The following is a 20687-nucleotide window of genomic DNA, read 5'->3' as shown; positions in this document are numbered from 1 at the left end:
CTATGGCTATAACTTCAATATATTTTGTATTGAATAATTAATGTTAATAGTCCGGTGGATACTAATAAATTGAAAATAGAATGTTGTGAATATTTAGTGTATAAACCTGAATGTTAAAAAATCATTCCTGCCAATTAACTGATTTAATAATTTTTTTATTGAATTACTTGATATGCCAAGTAATAATCAGATAATCACAATCAATCACATAGTATTGAATATTAGCATTAAAAATTATAGACATGAAAAGAAATGGCCAATTATGTATTGTTTGTTAGTCAATATATTATTAATTTCCACTTTATTATTTCCATTCCATATACCATGCCTGTTACATGTATGAACTTAACAGAGGTGGAAGCAACCAAAGGCTCGTTTTAAAAGGGGCATATATTGAAGCGTTACTTTGCACAAACGAGAGAAGAAAAATCACAGCAAAACTGCCGATTCAGCCCCTGATCCAGTTTTTCTCTAGTAGCCAGTAAAAGTCCAGCAAATGCTTACAGCGTCACAACAGCATTTATACACCTCAGCTCAGGAGCTGAGGTGAATGAAATCGGCAGCTAATAAATAAAGACACGTAACAAAACTTTTGACCACTAGGGAGCAGCCGTAATTAGTACAAGTCATAACTTGTGAAACGAAATAAATGTCATGCATATGTAACAATGCCACTATATTTCTTTTTTTCTTTTTAAAAATTTACCACACTAAATTATCGTTAAAATTGGCAGTCATGTATACTCTATGTATACTGGTCATTTGTGGCAGCATTATAGAAAGAGCAGCATGCAGAGACTCAATGTAGCTTATAATGATGGTATGAGATTGCTACTTAAGGTGCCACGATGGAGCAGTGCAAGCCAAATGTTTGTCAGTGTTCTATTTTTTTTCTTCTTCTTCTTTAGCATACATTACATAAGATGTATTAACAATACATCCAAAGTCAACAAAACTAATGGAAAAAAAGGAAAGATACAAAAAAAGAAACAAAGAAACAAAAATACAACAAATCAAGTATTAATCATGGTACATGGTATCTCCTCAAAAAAGAAACACATTTTTTTGTTATTAATTAGTCTTATTGATTTAATTAAATATTCTACTTCGCATAAGAATTCTATAAAATTAGTTTTTTTTCTTAAGAATTCTTTGTTTGTGAAAATAGAACTTTGCTACAAGGATAAGAAAGTTAACAGATGATTCTAAAGATTTGTTTGGGTTTTCAAAAAAAAAAAAAAACAACATCCTTAATGAGTAAATTACAATTCATTTTAACTTTAGAAAAACAGTAGACACTCAAATCTTTCCAGAAAAGTGATGAAACATTACATGAGAAAATGTTTGTCAGTGCTTGTGTGCCAACCTGCGCTGCTGTGTTGCGTAATCCTACAGGTGTATGTTTAGGTTATCAGAATCTACAAACAGTATAATTGTAACACTGACGAACTTGGCACTAATTTCAGTCAAGCTTTTTTCAAATATGTGGAATCATTGGCGTTTTATTACACTGGTAAATATGTTTTATTGTGGATTTTGTCCTTGTGTGTGTTTTTGTATGTTGCTGTCTGTTGGACCGAGTGTGTCGTTAATAACGTTTTGAATTGAATTGTATATAGAAATATTTTAAAACCTTTCTTTACTGTAGCAAGTATTTAAAAATATATTAAAATGATATATGCTTTTTCAGTTTGTGTGAATACTTGTACACTTCTCTTTCTGAGAAGACAGATGGAGTGCCACCTATTAGCTATTTTTTTAAATGCTGAAAAAATTTGCTATGGAAATGCTATGGTAACCACTGCTAGGCTAGGAAATGATGTGATGCTACGAAAGTGACAAAAGTGAAAGTGACATGACATTCAGCCAAGTATGGTGACCCAAACTCAGAATTTGTGCTCTGCATTTAACCCATCCGAAGTGCACACACACAGAGCAGTGAACACACACACACACACTGTGAACACACACCCGGAGCAGTGGGCAGCCATTTATGCTGCGGCGCCTGGGGAGCAGTTGGGGGTTCAATGCCTTGCTCAAGGGCACCCAGGCCTGTCTGTCTTCAAGTCTTTCCAGCCTAGTGTTTGGACTTTATTCACAAGTTATCCTCAAGTTCAAGTTCACTTTATTAGCCATTTGCAGTGTAAAACCACATTGGAAAAGATGTGCAAGAAGCTCAAGGTACAATGTCAACACATAAAAGGACATAACATTAAACAGACAAACAAGTGCCACATAAAAACTCAAAAGTAAAATACTGTACAATAAAATCCACTCATAAATTTAAAGTGCCTAATTTAAAGCGCTTTGTTTAAAATGTTTTCAGCTTGGGGAAAGAAACTGTTTAAATGGCGATCAATAGAACACTTGTCAGAGCGATACCTTCTCCCTGAGGGAAGGATCTCAAAGAAGGCCCCTGCAGGATGGCAGGCATCATTAACAAGTTTTAAAGCTCGATTCAAGAGTCTAGCTTTATATGTAACCTCCAGGAGCGGCAAAGTGCAGCCAATGATCCTGCTGGCTGAGCGGACCTCTTTGTTCAAAGCCTTCTTCTCTTTCAGGGTGAGATTACCAAACCACAAAGTAATACAACTAGTTAGGACACTCTCAATTACACAATAATAAAAATTCAGAAGAATCGTAGTATTTTGAGTAAACTCTCGAAGCCTACGTAAAAAGAAAAGAGACGCTGTCTCACTTTCTTAGCAATGCTATTCGTATTAGAGCTCCAGTTCAAGTCATGAGAGTCACACCCAAGAATTTACATTTCTCAATAATCTGCACATCAGAATCATATATAGTAATAGGCAACTGATTCCTATTGTGACAAAAATCAATAACAAGTTCACACGTTTTGGAAGTGTTCAAAAGCAAATTGTTTTTTTTTACTCCATTGAACAACATTCTCCACCTCCTCACGATAATGAGATTCATCGTTTGAACTAATCAGCCAAATGATAGTTGTATCATCGGCATATTTGATTATCACATTATTATCATTGGATGCTACAAGGTCATGAGTATACAATGTGAACAGTAGGGGCCTCAAGATACACCCCTGTGGTGAACCGGTGCTAACATACAGCTCATCCAAAATACAGCCATTAATTTTGACCCTTTGTGGTCGACAAGTGAGAAAATTTAAAATCCATTTACAAATGGCATCATCGAGTCAAAGACATTTCAATTTGTGAAAGAGCTTTGTTGGGACCATTGAATTAAAAGCTGAACTATAGTCTATAAATAGCATTCTAGCATATGATTTATGTGCATCAAGATGCTTGTAGACAGAGCTCAAAGCAAAGGAAATGGCATCCTCAACACTTCTGTTTTTCCTATATGCAAATTGTAGTGGGTCCACAGACAAAGGGATTTGATCTCTGACAAAGTCCATCACCAACCGCTCAAAGGTTTTCATCAAGACAGATGTGAGGGCCACTGGCCGATAGTCATTCAAACACGTCACAGGTGTCTTCTTGGACACTGGAATTATAATTGATCTTTTAAAACTAACTGATAGTTAGGTGATAGAATTTAACCCTTGCCACACGTCGAGGGTCCGCCTCCATGAAATGTCCTTCTATCTTAGCTCCATAGGCTCGTTTAGCAGCTTTAATAGACTGCTCCAAAGAGTATCTGGACAACTTATAAGTAGCAGCATTACCAGATTTAAAAGCCACAGCCCGCTGTTGTGTTTTCCTATTTACATCCGGATTGTACCACGGGTTCTGACTAGCATGCCGTTTTATTACCTTTTTTGGAACACAGCAATCAATGCAGAAGTTGATGTAACCAGTCACTGCATCACAATACTCATCCAAGTTTTCTGAGTGGAACACAGACCAATCAGTAGCATCAAAGCATCCCTGTAGTTTCACTTCACTCTCCTTCGTCCAGCACTGAACAATACATGACGAAGGTTTTGATTGTTTACTCCTCTGTATATATGTAGGAAGAAATATCACAGAAGAGTGATCTGATTTTCCAAAAGCTGGTCTGAGACTAGATTGATAAGCAGATTTTACATTACTGTAACAGTGATCCAGGATATGTGCTCCCCTAGTTGGATGTTTAACATGCTGATAGTAGTTGGGAAAGACCGTTTTAAAATTACACTTATTAAAATCAGCAGCTACTATAGCCACGGCATTAACATGGGAGTTCTCAAATTTGTGTACAATGTCACTTAATTCACTCAAGGCAGCAGAAATGTCCGCCCGCGGATGTATGTAAACACCACACAGGAACATTACTGAAAACTCCCGTGGGAGATGGAAGGAGCAGCATTTCAAAATAAGACATTCCAAGTTAACGTTGCAAGTTTTGTTCACGATGACACAATCCATTCACCAAAGTTCGTTAATTAAAAAACACACACCTCCACCCTTCGATTTCCCGGTGCGCTCCTTCACCCTGTCTGAGCGGTGGACAGAGAAGTCCGGCGGCTGGAAAGAAGAATCCGGCACGCCGCTGTGTAGCCACGTCTCTGTCAGGCAAAATACGCAGCAGTCCCGGGCCTCACGCTGAGTCTTAATGCGACTCACCAGGTCGTCGGTCTTATTCGGCAATGACTGGACATTTGCCAGGTAGATGGACGGCAGCTGGATCCTAGACTGGCGGCTGCGCAGTTTCACAAGCAAACCCCCTCGCTTCCCTCGGTGACTGCGCTTCCGCCGCTGGTAACCTGTAGCGTCCCCGCTCAGGGGCTGAAAAGTACGGCATGTGTAGCGATACCTCCGCCCAGTCGTTTCTCTCTGCTCCCGACCTCCGCGGCCCGACTCCTGGCCTTGCTTTCCTCGAGTGGGGCACTCATCGAAATTAGCACACCTCAGACCAGTATTGTCAAAAGACAATCCACTACCTTCCTCACGAATCCTAAGAAGTGTCTCGCGGCCATAGCTTAAAGTGGCAAGTGCATCAAAGACAAAAACAAACATAAAACAGACAACACAGAGGAGAGCTCTTGCTCTTGCTATGGCGCCATACCTCGGCGCCATGTTTTAGCTCAACTTTGGTCTCTTCTCTATTGTCCCTTCCTGAACTTATGTCACTGAGCATGACATTGACATTGGGGCCCAAATGGTAAAACAGCATGCCTGTTGAGTGAATCCCATGAAAGGGGAATTGTGTAGGGAGGTGGACTATCTACTTACAATTTACCAGAACTGAGTTTTAGTTCTTGGCTTATTCAACCTTTAGAAAGAACAGGATATAATGCTTACTTGGACAATGTTGTTCTCTATAGTTCTTCGAGTCTCAGGTCTGGCAGGAGTTGTTTTGAGGGTGAGGGTGAGTGAATAACCAGCGCTCTTTTCCACCCTCAATAGCTCGACTGAGGTGAGAACCTTAAACAAGGCACTGAACCCCAAACTGCTCCCAGGGTGCTGCAGCAATATGGCCGCCCACTGCTCTAGGTGTGTGTTCACTACTGTGTGTGTGCACACTTAGATGAGTTAAATAAAGAGCACAATCTCTGAGTATGGGTCACCATACATGGCCACACATCACTTCGCTTTTACTTTCACCTTTGACTGATCAGATGAGCCCATAGAGGCCTATGGTCAAAAAATCTGCCTTTGAAAATGCTATAGCTTTATTATGAAATGAAATTTGAGAAACTCCCATTTCAGTTGATTCTAGCAGTTGTAGTGACAGCGTTGTCCTTTTACAGAAGAATACTGATAGAGTTGAGCACCGGTTAGTTATTTTTTCAAAATGCTCAGATGTTCCCTATGCTTGTTGATTTTTTATTTTTATTTTTTTCAAACATTTATATTACATAAATTAATGAAAAAACGTGAGGGGTAAGTGTTGATCATGATATTATCCACTTTTAAATGTCTATGTTAGAAAAAATTTCGAGCATGATATCAATCTTTTTCCTTAATGCAGAAGTAAGCCTATGGGCCTATAATGGAGACTTCCTCTCCATTAGCCGCTATAGGTAAATAACGAGGAGAATAACAACATGCAGTAAACGGTAAAACTGTTTGCAGTACAAGCCAGTGTGTTCTTCATTAAGATAACAGATTAAAATAATATGATATGACACATCAATTGTCAATATCAAGCAGTAAAAATTTTTGTTTTGTTTTGTACAGCTTGTTTTGTACAGCTAAAAATAACTGGATGCAAATGAGACCAGAAGCTAGACCTATAGAATTTACAAATGGCGGTGCCCATTTTTACGTCAGGAAAAAGGTGGATAGAACCCATCACTGGACAAAAAATGGTGACTCGAGCGGTGAGTGCGTGGATTCTAACCTAAACACCTCTGATTGGCCATTGCGTTTTAGAAATCAACACTCATGTCTGTTATTGGCTACATTGCTCACCACTGCGAAAATCCGTTGTAAAATTATTTAACGCTTTACAAATGAGAAGACACACTGGATTGTTTGCCAAATATATTTCGTTATGCTATGATTTCGAAGAAAAAAGAGGTTGTGAGCAGCTTTTCCATCTAAAAGCAAGCAGATTCAAAAGCAGGCAGTTGTAAGGCTATAATACACCATAAACTCAAGCCCCACCGGCAAACCCCCCTCCCCCGGAGCCGGGCCTGTAAGGATGGAATAGTTTTCTTTTTGCAAGCTAATAGAGCTGTATAATTAACTAAAATTACTATATAGACTATTTATATAGATAATCTGTGAGTTTTATCATCTTCTGATTGGTCAACTTCAGATGGATCGCCAAATCGTCTCGTTCAACTGCACATACGCCACGAATTTAAACCGACAGAGTCCGATTTTGTTTGACATGTTTGAAATGATCTGGAGGTCGGGAGGTGCTCATAACGTTCTCGGATCGGCATTGTTCTTACACTGTACGAGTCATGACTCGTTTTACTAATTAAGTAAAACAGTCTAATTTTCATTTTTGGGTGACTAACCCTTTAATGAGGATAATTGATGCGACACACCTGACATTATGACGCAATCAGACATAGACAGAAATATGTGCTCTGTTCGAAATGCCATACTATCATACTACTCTTACTATTTCTGCAGTATCCAGTATGTATGATGCAATGTGCAAATGTTCTGTATGCATCAAATACCCAGATGACCTATTATATATTTACCAGAATCGGCTAAATATAATTCAAGTACACTGAAATCAATACAGAAGCTGTGTTCAGAATGGCATACTACCAAACAACTCCTGCTATGCGTGTATACTGTGAATAGTAAGAGAATGTTCTGTATGCATGGAATGCCCAGATTAGACATGAAAAAGACTTAGACTTAGACTTAGACTTTAGACTTTATTTGTCCCCATAGGGCAATTGGTTTTGCAGCATGATAAACACAGAACAGTCACAGATGCACAAATACAATACAAAAACACATAAGAAATACTTAATGTAACAGGCCCTTGTTAAAGTAAAATATGACAATTTCATAGTATAGCAACATTTCCATAACCATCCCCATTTCAGCAACATCAAAAACAAGCAATACTATACATATTATAATAATAATAACCCCATCACTATTTAATAGTTATAGTCTGTCTACTCCTCCGGGCTGAATTTATAAACAAGATGGCTCTCGGGACGAATGAATGCTTATATCTGTTATATATATATGGAAAAAATAAACTTTTTATAGTCATTCCTTTATATAATCCAAAAATCTGGAAGAAAAACATTGCCATGCATTGATGGTACAAGGTTTAGCCTTATTCGTGCTGTTGTATATTCACAAGTCATTATTTTAAGGAGGCTATGAATCGAAAATGTTTTTGCACACATGCATGTCAGGAGTGAACCAGTTTTGTTTTATGGTCTTCTTTGCAGCTATAACAACATTCCCTTCTGTAATTAACCTATACAGGAGTTAGAATCATCATTGAGAAGATACAGTATACGGAAGCACATCATTTTCTATTATTATGTTTCTGGTGAATCACGAGATAACAATTTGAGGAATATTTTCATCATAAAAGCAAGGAATATGCAAATTTTAAAAAAAAGTGGAAATAGCATCACTTTATATGGAGAACATGATTAAATAATATACTGATCCCTCCCATTTAGTTCTAAAGCTCTTGTTTGCTTTACAGATGACTAATCAAATATTTTTGCTGTTCTGGAAGCATCAAGTATGGAACAGCGACAGAGACATGAATTCAGGTACTTAAATTTTTTTTTAAAGAATACCCTAATTTAAAGATTATTTGTTTGAATTTGAATACCTTATTTATCAAACTTATTAATTTATTAATTCATAATCAGTTTGAATATTCCATTTATTTTTTATAAATAATTATTTACTTATTTCTGTTACATTGCAATGATATTAAAGTAAGGTAACCTCACACGGGGCACCAATAAAAGTATTGGTTTCAATGTCAGATAGCCTGACATGGGCACCATTAAATGTGGAGGTTTTAGATCTAAGTAGCACCATGAATGTAATGTTTTTTGGGCTTAAATATTGATATTAATACTTAATTTTATTCAGGGATGGGCACAATGTAAAAAAAAAATCTGTAAAAAAAGATTCTGTAAAAAAAAAAAAAAACATTAATGTGCTGGCAGCAGAGTCATGCAGACGTACATTGTCTGCAGATATAAGGTATTTCATTTCACTTTAACAAGTAATCTGAACGGCCTATATGTGTGCAATATTTTAAACAAGTCCTCATTAAAGCCACAGTTACGTTAGAATGCATCTCATTCTTGTTTCTGTGGTGGTGTGTCGGGCTCGTCATGTGGTGCTCGATCCGGAGCGCTGTATGACTGATGCATCAGTTCAGTTGAACTTTACTCCAAATATATGAACTTACCTGTTTTGAATACTTTATATTTAACATGTTCCTTCATGTCCAATATTAGTGTTAAACTGTTGGACTTTAAATGAAAGCTGCTATCGATTTTCACTGTTGACTGATTTTGCAGAACATTTAGACTGATGTCCATTTAGATGATGACCATATCACCCAACACTAGTATGTAATGTCCATTTATTATGAAATGAGTTCCATTCCTTTACTAGTATGAATCCTTAATTAACAAAACTTTGTAAAAAGAATGGTTAGTCAATTTATTTGAGAGGTAACAACCTCAGCAGCAGTGCTGAATTAATGTTTTGTCATGTGTAAACACTTTCGCACACTACTCTGAAACATTTGTTGCTTATTGTATACTGTTTCAAACACTATTATTTATAAAATAGTAGGCAGTATACACTGTACTGGGCAGTTAGCAAGTATGCCATTTTGAACACAGGTCACAGAGCACATGTGGAATAAAAAAACAGTACTGGGGTGTGACACTTACATATTTTGTTATACATTTATATTTTTTAGCACATGCTCAGTGGGGTTGAGGTCTGGACTTTTCTGCATGTTAGAAACTAAGTTCTTTCACATCAGTCACCATTTCTTCATGCATTTTGCAAGTGTACTGTCCAACAATTACATAAAATGGCCTTAACTATTTCCTTAAAGTGGAAGCAGAGAAGTCTTTTTTTTTTATCAGATTATTATTATTTTTTTTTTTTTTATTTGATTCAACAAAACAAAATCCATTCAAACAAACAAAACAGGGGTGGGGGGGCAACAGACATATCAATATTTTTACAATCTGAAAGAAGAAAAAAATAACTTCTTATAGTCATTCCTTTATATAATCCAAAGATTTGGAAGAAAAACATTGCCATGCATTGTTGGTACTAGGTTTAGCCTTATTCGTGCTGTTGTATATTCACAAGTCACTATTTTAAGGAGGTTGTGAATCCAAAATGTTTTTGCACACATGCATGTCAGGAGTAAACCAGTTTTGTTTTATTTTCTTTTTTGCAGCTATAAAAACATGAAACAACATTCCCTTCTTTAATTAACCTATTCAGAAGTTAGTATCATCGTTGAGAAGACATAGCATTACCAAGAAAAACAATCCTAGTAGCACAAATTAATTACACTTGATTGGCCACATTTCTGGGCTTGATTCTGTTGAATCACTAGAAAACAATTTGAGAAATCTTTTCATCATAAAAGCAAGGTGTATGCAAATTTGAAAAAGTGGAAATAGCATCACTCCATATGAAGAACATGATTAAATAATGTATTGATCCTTCCCATCTAGTTATAAAGCTGTTGTTTGCTTTACAGATGATTAATCAGATGTTTTTACTGCTCTGGAAGCATTACTATAGAACATCAACAGAGACATGAATTTAGGTACTTAAAGGGTTAGTTCACCCAATAATCAAAATTATGTAATTAATAATTCACCCTCATGTCTTTCCAAACCAGTGGTACCTCCGTTTATATTCGGAACACAGTTTAAGATATTTTAGATTTAGTCTGAGAGCTCTCAGTCCCTCCATTGAAACTGTGTGCACGGTATACTGTCCATGTCCAGAAAGGTAAGAAAAACATCATCAAAGTAGTCCATGTGACATCAGAGGGTCAGTTAGAATTTTTTGAAGCATCGAAAATACATTTTGATCCAAAAATAGCCAAAACTACGACTTTATTCAGCATTGTCTTTTCTTCCGTGTCTGTTGTGAGAGAGTTCTAAACAAAGCAGTTTGTGATATCCGGTTCGCGAACTAATCATTCAATATAACCGGATCTTTTTGAACCAGTTCACCAAATCGAACTTAATCGTTCTAAATGGTTCACGTCTCCAATACGCATTAATCCACAAATGACTTAAGCTGTTAAACTTTTTTAATGTGGCTGACACTCCCTCTGAGTTCAAACAAACCAATATCCCGGAGTAATTCATTTACTCAAACAGTACACTGACTGAACTGCTGTGAAGAGAGAACTGAAGATGAACACCGAGACGAGCCAGATAATGAACAAAACATTGACTCATTCACGAGTCAAGAACCGTTTCTGTCAGACGCGTCCGATTCAATAACCGAGGAGCTGATGATACTGTGCATGTGTGATTCAGTGTGAAGCTGACCGACACACAGAGCATCTGAACCAAACAGATTCTTTTGGTGATTGAGTCTGAACTGATTCTGTGCTAATTTTATGAGCCCAGGTAAACCGAAGGCTTGAATCAAGGGCAATCGTCGCCAATGACGCCATTACGTCGAGAGCAAAAGAACCGGTGAACCGTTTTCTTCAACCGGTTTATTGAATCTAACTGTCCAAATAACTACTGGTGATCCGAAAACCGATGCAGCAGGTTCATGACTCGTGAACGACTTAATGTTTCGTTCATTATCTGGCTCGGCTCGGTGTTCATCTTCAGTTCTCTCTTCACAGCAGTTCAGTGCTACAAAAAATTCTAACTGACCCTCTGATGTCACATGGACTACTTTGATGATGTTTTTCTTACCTTTCTGGACATGGACAGTATACCGTACACACAGCTTCAATGGAGGGACTGAGAGCTCTCGGACTAAATCTAAAATATCTTAAACTGTGTTACGAAGATAAACGGAAGTCTCATTGGTTTGGAACAACATGAGGGTGAGTTATTAATTACATAATTTTGATTATTGGGTGAACTAACCCTTTAACCTTTTCTAAAGAATACCCTAATTTAAAGATTAAATGGTTAAATTTGTATATTTTATTTATCAAACTTATTAATTTATTAATTCATAATCAGTTTTAATATTCCATTTTCCCCAAATTTTATTTGTTTTTGAAAAATAAATATTTACTTATTTCTGTTACATTGTAATAATTTTAAAGTAAGGTAACCTCACATGGGGCACCACTAAATGTAGTGGTTTCAATGTAAGATAGACTCACATGGGCACCATTAAATGAAGTGATTTCGAACAGGGCACCATTAAATGTGGAGGTTTTAGATCTAAGTAGCACCGTGAATGTAATGTTTTTTTGGCTTAAATATTGATATAAATATTTATGTGTTTACAGATGTGTAACAAATTCTGATCTGTCAGATATCTAATCTGAAAAAAACACATCTTTTTTGTGCCAATGTTAATGCAGCACTGAGGGGTATTGCACAAAGGTAGAATTAAGAAAGCCAGAATAAAAGAAAATATGCAGCTTGACCTAGTTTAATCAGCACATCCTGGCTTAGTCCGTTGTACGTTTGATGAGCCAGGATGACAGCGTGAAGCTATGTCAAGCCAGGTGTAGATAGTTGGGATAAGTGCACTTTCACAGCATTCACAGGATCGATCACAGAATCAGTTATGCAAAAATGGATAAAACCCATGCAGCATACTTCACGCCAACTGAGCAACAGCTTCTAATGGAAACATATGAAGGCGTGAAACATATATGTAAAAAGGGAAATACAGCTGCTATAATAAAACAAATGTATATAGATCTGAGTGTCATTGGCATAAAAGTGAATGTTAAGTCCAAGAGTTCTTAAAAGTTGGCCAAATGGAAAAATGTAAATACTTTAAAGTAAAGGGCCCAAAACTGATCCCTGGGGAACACCAGAGTGCACCACACTGACCTCAGACTTGCAATCAAAATAAAAAAATATATATATTTATGCATTTAGCAGACGCTTTTATCCAAAGCGACTTACAGTGCATTCAGGCTATCAATTTTTACCTATCATGTGTTCCCGGGGAATCAAACCCCCAACCTCGCTTGATAGCACAATGCTCTACCAATTGAGCTACAGGAATCACATATCACAACAAACTGCTTGCGATCAGAGAGGTAGGACTTAAACCACTTTAATTCAGAATGAGAAACTCCAAAGAGAGTCTCTAAACGGGTGATTAAAATGGAGTGATCTATAGTGTCAAAAGCGGCACTAAGATCAAGCAGAATTAGTATAGACAGATGGCCAGAATCAGAAGCCATTAAGAAGTCATTAGTGACCTTAACTAACGCTGTTTCAGTGCTGTGGAGTTTACGGGAGCCAGACTGAAGTGGCTCAAAAAGTTAATTAGAGGAAAGATAAAAAAAGCAGTTGAGAAGCCACTGTTTGTTCTAAAATTTTGGCAAGGAATGGAAGATTAGAGATGGGATGAAAATTATTCAGATTATCAAAGTCCATGTTGTTATTTTTTGGTACAGGGGTGACAGCAGTAATTTTAAGTGCAACTGGTATAACACCGGTGCATAGAAAGCTATGGATAATTCTCAAAACAACAGTAGAGAGGGAATCAAAACATGATTCAAAAAGATGGTATCGGAGCAACTCTGGAAGTTGAGGCTTTCAGTTTTGAGACCATTTTACATACAGACTGGGAGTCATGAAAAGCAAAGTTAGAGAGAGAAATACCAGAAAATGAGAATGAGCAGAAATATTTGCGGAGGCAGCAGAAGTATGAGTGGTAACAATGTGGTTACGTATATTATCAATTTTGGTGCTAAAAAACTGAGTTGAAGCAGGAACATTAAAGAGGCTATGGTTTTTAAGCAGCTTGTTGATTGAGTGAAATAGTTGTTTAGGGTTTCTCTGATTGCTGATGTTAAAATCCCCCAGGAGCAGAAATCTTTCAAATCTGAGGCAGAGAAAAGACAACATATCTGATAATTCAGATAAAAAGTCTTTATTTGTCTTAGGAGGCCTGTACAGTCGTGGCCAAAGGTTTTGAGAATTACATAAATATTCGTTTTCAAAAAGTTTGCTGCTAAACTGCTTTTAGATCTTTGTTTCAGTTGTTTCTGTGATGTACTGAAATATAATTACAAGCACTTCATACGTTTTAAAGGCTTTTATTACATGACATTCATGCAAAGAGTCAGTATTTGCAGTGTTGGCCCATCTTTTTCAGGACCTCTGCAATTCGACTGGGCATGCTCTCAATCAACTTCTGGGCCAAATCCTGACTGATAGCAACCCATTCTTTCATAATCACTTCTTGGAGTTTGTCAGAATTAGTGGGTTTTTGTTTGTCCACCCGCCTCTTGAGGATTGACCACAAGTTCTCAATGGGATTAAGATCTGGGGAGTTTCCAGGCCATGGACCCAAAATTTTAACATTCTGGTGCCCGAGCCACTTAGTTATCACTTTTGCCTTATGGCACGGTGTTCCATCGTGCTGGAAAATGCATTGTTCTTCACCAAACTGTTGTTGGATTGTTGGAAGAAGTTGCTGTTGGAGGGTGTTTTGGTACCATTCTTTATTCATGGCTGTGTTTTTGGGCAGAATTGTGAGTGAGCCCAATCCCTTGGTTGAGAAGCAACCCCACCTATGAATGGGGTCAGAATGCTTTACTGTTGGCATGACACAGGACTGATGGTAGCGCTCACCTTTTCTGCTCCAGACAAGCCTTTTTACAGATGCCCCAAACAATCGGAAAGGGGCTTCATCAGAGAATATGACTTTGCCCCAGTCCTCAGCAGTCCATTCACTATACTTTCTGCAGAAGATCAATCTGTCCCAGATGTTTTTTTGGAGAGAAGTGGCTTCTTTGCTGCCGTTCTTGACACCAGGCCATCTTCCAAAAGTCTTCGCCTCATTGTGCATGCAGATGCGCTCACTGCTGCCTGCTGCCATTCCTGAGCAAGCTCTGCACTGGTGGCACTCCGATCCCGCAGCTGAATCCTCTTTAGGAGACGATCCTGACACTTGCTGGACTTTCTTGGACGCCCTGAAGCCTTCTTTACAAGAATTGAACCTCTTTCCTTGAAGTTCTTGATGATCTTATAAATTGTTGATTTAGGTGCAATCTTAGTAGCCACAATATCCTTGCCTGTGAAGCCATTTTTATGCAATGCAATGATGGCTGCACGCGTTTCTTTGCAGGTCACCATAGTTAACAATGGAAGAACAATGATTTCAAGCATCACCCTCCTTTTAACATGTCAAGTCTGCCATTCTAACCCAATCAGCCTGACATAATGATCTCCAGCCTTGTGCTCGTCAACATTCTCACCTGAGTTAACAAGACGATTACTGAAATGATCTCAGCAGGTCCTTTAATGACAGCAATGAAATGCAGTGCAAAGGTTTTTTTGGGATTAAGTTAATTTTCATGGCAAAGAAGGACTATGCAAGAGAGGATATAGTGCGGGTTGTCTCCAAAAATTTGATTGATGAGGGTCATAAAAGCCATCTGTTCTGGACCACCTGTTTGTACACCCCCTCCCCTCCCTGTACAGCCCGGTGACCTAAATATGAACTTATGAACCTAAGAAGGAATTTCGGAGGGAGAAGTGTTGGGAAGCTATGTGCTTTTTTTAAACTCTGAAAAGGGCGAAATCATGAAAATGGTGTTAATTTTATTAAGGTTTTAAGTACACAGTGCATTTCAAGAAAAAGGTTATAAACACATAGCAGAAATGGAAACAATGTAATGATCGTTTTCGTAGTTGGAAAAGTGTAAAAACGTTGTTAAAGTTGTTACAAATGAAATAAAACTAGGTTACTGGTTATTTATCTAAAACAACCAAACAAGTCAAAAACTATCAGATATGTTTTCGTTAAGCAACACTTGAAAAAGATGTGAGAGCTTGTAGCATTGCAATTTAAAAATGGTGTTTTGTTACCAGCTAGAAAAGAAAGAAAACTAGGTTACAGAGTTTTAGCATTTGTACCTTACCTCAAAATGAAAAAAAGAAGCAAATGTAAAGAAACGATACAAACCAGAAAACTTGGCGTTTTGTTACGATGTTAGAAAAAGTTAAAACAAAAGAAAAAAGAGGTAGGCATTACGCGGATCTAAAATAAAATACACCAGACAAGATACTTGTCAAATCTATGCAGTACTTTACCACTAACTAAAATTTTAAAAAGTGAGACTGACAGAGAGTTAGACGAAAGAAAAAAAAAGATCCTCCGGCAGAGTTGCGAACCCTTCGGTAAAACAACCTCCCAGCACCGCAGACACACTTAAAATGAGGCTTGGGAATGCTCCGGAAATAAACCACACCTCCAGCGCTAGAGAGCGGCAGGGCTGTAGGCGTGATAGCAGCATCAATTTGGGTGTAACAAGTGTTTAAAAAGAGGATTTTGTTGAAGCTAATTTATCCGTACCTAGTTGTAAAATACGAAAGGTGTTTTTGTGAATTGTAAAAATTGGAGAGCTATTCTGTAACAATGGCCACGACATCATTACCTAAAACTCCTGAGAAGAGTGTTGAGTTAGCTATGGAACAACTAATGCTGGCCCAGAGGAAGATAGAACATGGTCTGTGTCTGGCCAATTTCCTCCACGAACCTTTGGACAATGTTAAGCGTGAGTTTCATCTATCCGGTAATCGTATTTGCAGTTACGATTTTGACAAGAGCAACCGCGAGGTCAGACTGAGCACCGTGGACAGTGATGAAAGGGTCACGTACGCCACGACCGAGGATCCTGATCTGTTTTTCACAGTAAAAGATTGGTGTTTATTTTACAATTCTGTATGGCGTGATCTAAAAGATGGAGGCGACGATCCTATTCATAGGCGAATGGAACGGTATCACTCCAGGAATGCGTTACAGAGTGCTCGGGGATCACATTAACAAGTATGCTGATGATTATATATATATTCTTTGCAGCGACCGTCTCCTGGATTTACCTGAACGCGCATGGCCAATATCTGAAGAGGACCATCTTAAATACTATAAGATTAAATTTCAGTAGAAAGACGTGCCTGCGTTAGAGGAGATATTTGGAAAGATAGACAAAATGTTTAAGTGGTGCGAGGCGTTTGACAGATACAACAACATAAAAGTGAAGCTGTTTCACCCTGAATGGTGTGTGGCCAGTCGGAGAGGGGTTCATGTGGCCCCGCCCACTATCTATAATCATTAAATACGCACGTCAGGGGGCCTCTGTGGAAATAGACTTCGAGTGACATCACTACCACCAACATGACTCAAGAAAATACCTCGACAGCTCCACACTTTGTATGCGATGACAACGCATCTGCACCGTGGTCAGCGACGGACAATGATGCCTGGATGAACAAATTCTGTACAGAGCTCGGATACCATAACCTCGCCTTCCTCGCAAAGTACATTCCACCACCACCTCCCCACGTTGGTCCATCTGGCACAGCAAATTCTGAAAACGTCTCGGACACCGTCGATGGTTGCATCGGGGTGATCGGACATAAGATCATTAAAGCTGTTGTTGCCATAATTCTGGAACATCTGGTTGACAAGCAGCTGAAGAAAGATTGTTACGGATGTCAGGTCGATCATCCTTCGCAAACACAACATTCATGTCTCTATGAGGCACCTGCGTACTATTTTCTGGGATGTTTTGAACAACTCTCGCATAAATTGTGTAAACCTGATCTGAAACTCATTCTGGCACAAACCTTGAAACTGTTTGGTTTAACACCACATCAGCAAAGAATTCAGGGGGTTGTCGATGGTGTTCTGTGTGAGCTCAGAGATGAGATGTACATAGTGGAAGGTCTGGCAGAACTCCGGACGAAACTTGTGGATGAAACTTGCAAGCAGGCCATTTACGACGCTGTTGACAGCTGGAAGAAGAGTACACCTGCTGATTCTGATTAACCGTGGGGACATTGGTAACCTCTGCAGCACAAACTGTCTGGGAAAACTCATATTTAAACAAAGAATTAAGAGTGAAATAACTTTTTTATTGTATAAGATTATAGATGATGAGAGTGAATGTTATGTGGACAATAAACGTTTAATGAAATTAAAAAAACAAATGTTAGTTGTGAGGGGAATGTCGGAGGAGTGGTGTGTTATGACAACTCAGTGCCTCACAAACACGTATAACCCACGCATGACTGTTAAAAATATTCTTGAACTTATGCCTGAATGTGAAGAAAGTCTTAAAATAGGTAACATTTTATGTCTTTGTACTTATGTAACCGATGTGTGTGTAATGTTGTTGTCAAGAAATGATCCGATAGACGTATATAAAATTATTGACATGCTAGTTGAACATATGATAGAGAAAAATGTTTTAATGTGTGTGAAATTCCTTCAATATCTAGATGATGTATAATTAGATAATGTATGACCAATCAAATTGAACTTGTATGTGTCTTCTGCAACGATTGCTAATAAAAAGCTTTTGACCCTAATAACTCGTGTCATTGTTTTGTGTAAACAGTAGTGGTGGTAAGATGTCTGAATTAATGAAAAAAGTGTACTACAACCCAGCGCACCCTGGTTCTTTGGGAGGTAAAGAACGATTAAAATGCGGTGTCCTACAGGAATACGGGGTAACTCTGAAGGATAAAGAAATATCAGATTGGCTATCATCTCAGGACACTTATACATTACACAAGACAGCACCTATCAAATACAAACGGAATAGAGTGATAGTGTACGGAAAAGATGTACAGTTTCAAGCAGATCTTGTTGACATGTCTGCTTATTTGAAAGAAAACGACGGTATCAAACTTTTACTGACATGTATAGATGTTTTTAGCAAGTATGCTTGGGTGCGTCCGGTGAAGAATAAGTCAGGTGCAGAGGTAACGAAAGCATTCGACTCTATACTCAAAGAAAACCGTATACCTCAAAAATTACAGACCGATAAAGGTACAGAATTTTTCAACAAACATTTCCAACAACTGATGAAAAAGTATAACATACATCATTTTGCTACAGCAAGTGATGTAAAATCATCTTGTGTGGAGCGATTTAATCACACATTTAGATCGAAAATGGCTCGGTTTTTAACGGCTATCAATTCAAAGCGTTACAGCAATTCAAAGCGTTACAATATCTTACAAGATCTTATAGAAGGATATAACGCCAGTTATCACAAAAGTATTAAAATGCGACCGTTGGATGTTAATAAAGAAAATGAGACAGATGTGTTCAATAATCTGTATGGAAAGTTGCGTAAAGGAACACCTGTCTTCAAGTATAAAATAGGGGATGTAGTTAGAGTTTCAAAAGTTAGAGGTGTGTTTTCGAAGGGTTATGAACAGAATAACACTGAGGAATATTTCACTATAGCCGCTCGTATACCACGAAACCCTCCAGTGTACAGTCTACAAGATTATGACGGTGATGTTATCGACGGTTGCTTTTATGAAAAAGAATTACAAAAAATCATTGTGAACCAAGACAAAACGTTTAAAATAGAAAAGATTTTAGATCGAAAAAAGAGCGGCCGCCAAGTGCTTTGTCTTGTCAAGTGGCTGGGCTGGCCTAATAAGTTTTCCTCATAGTTACTAGAAAAGGAGATCGTGGACATACAGAATCCATTAAAGTAACAACTGGAGGTGTCATAAGTAACATTTGTGAAAAATTACACCATGAGTGAGGGCGGCTTTTATATCACGCTACCTTGTAATGCATCTATGGATGTTTACCCTGACAATCGTATCTCAAATTACAAAACGAGACTAGCAAGTATGAACCGCAAAGGTCAATGGGAAGTCGTTTTAATCAAATTTTATTATCCTATTTCCTGGTATACATTTAATGAGGAGGATGCCGCCTTTATTATTAACACTGACCCTAATATACTGGGATATGATGAGAGGCATTACGAAGAGGACAGTGATGTGATTATCTACATTAAAGAAAAAAATCTACAAAATGTATCTAAAGTGTGCAATACGTTAAAACCGGGCTATTATGAAGATGTACTATTTCTGGTTAGAGAAATCAACGCCAACCTTCCCCCAAAAGTCACACTTGGTTATGATCACATCAAAACAGGATATTTCTAAAAGCACCGACAAACACATCTTTGATATTTTATGGGGAGTTGGCTATTATTCTAGGATTAAAGTCTGGTGTGTCTCTAGGAACTGCAAAACAGCAACCCGAAAATAGTTCTGACGGCGCACCTGTCGTCACATACGCACCGCATCAAGCTGACATAAGAGGTGCATTTTATAGCATGTACATATACAGTGATATGATCGAATATCAATCAGAAGGGGATTCGTATGTACCGCTACTGAGAACTGTACATATAGACGGTACATCTAATGACAGCGTCAGTGTTAGATTCGACAAGCCGCATTACGTACCTGTGAATAAATCTAATATTACAGATATTTGCATTGAGGTTAAAGACGATCAGAACAAACACGTGCGTTTCACGTATGGTAAAGTTGTGGCTAAACTTCACTTCAGACCGGCGAAATAAGTTTTAGTTTTAGCAAACTATTACGCAACTATGGATCCCGAGCGATATGTTACATACTACCGGAACCAGGTGGGTAACGGGTTACCAGGACACGCGGGCGGTCCTGTTATGTACGGAGCAGGCATAGGTGGCATCTTCAAATCTCTTTTTGTGACGGCGCTACCGCTGTTGAAAAGAGGTTCTAGTATAGTAAAACCACATCTAAAAACTGCTGCTAGAAATATAGCTAGCGATGTTGTGACCAGCGCTCTATCAAGATCGTGTAATGACAATAATAATAATAATAATGGACAAAATGGTAACGGGTTAATGGTGATGTCACGAGGTTCTTTTAAACCACCGGGTGAGCGTCTACGTAGGGGGAGTGGCCGTGTGAAGAAAGCTAAATGTCGCAGTAACAAGCGCACGGCCCCAAAACATAACCGGCGTCCCCGCACTAAACATGTAAAGAAAACCGTCCATACCAAAAGATTTCTGAACACATGGATGCTACTGACCCTGCTGGAGAAAATACGGGGTTAATGAAGAGAGCTGCATTTACCAAAGCTAGTAATGTGATAGAATTACTAGCCCCCACTCATGGTGACATTTTCTTTCAAGAAAAATTAATGTTGAATGGTGTAGATATAAAAATTAGAATGACAAGAGCTAAAGATGAGTTCTGCCTAATGCGAGATGACGCTGTTGGTTATAAACTCAATATTGTGTCAGCATCTCTTTTTGTCAAAAAAGTTACT

At 38.1% G+C, this 20687-nt stretch overlaps 1 protein-coding gene across 1 annotated transcript in view; it reads left to right on the top strand.

The window, feature by feature from the left end:
• The first annotated feature begins 8113 nt into the window (after positions 1-8113).
• The window catches only part of LOC132156235 (chitin synthase chs-1-like), a 70921-nt gene continuing 58347 nt past the window's right edge, over positions 8114-20687 (top strand). The window contains exon 1 of the mRNA XM_059565142.1: positions 8114-8137. The gene's annotated coding sequence lies outside the window, so the exon portion shown is untranslated. The remainder of the gene's footprint in view (positions 8138-20687) is intronic.

This window comes from Carassius carassius, chromosome 13 (genome assembly GCF_963082965.1).
Source record: "Carassius carassius chromosome 13, fCarCar2.1, whole genome shotgun sequence".
Classification (NCBI taxonomy): Eukaryota; Metazoa; Chordata; class Actinopteri; order Cypriniformes; family Cyprinidae; genus Carassius; species Carassius carassius.
Note: the sequence above shows the minus strand (reverse complement) of the source record. Positions and strands in the feature narration are given on the sequence as shown.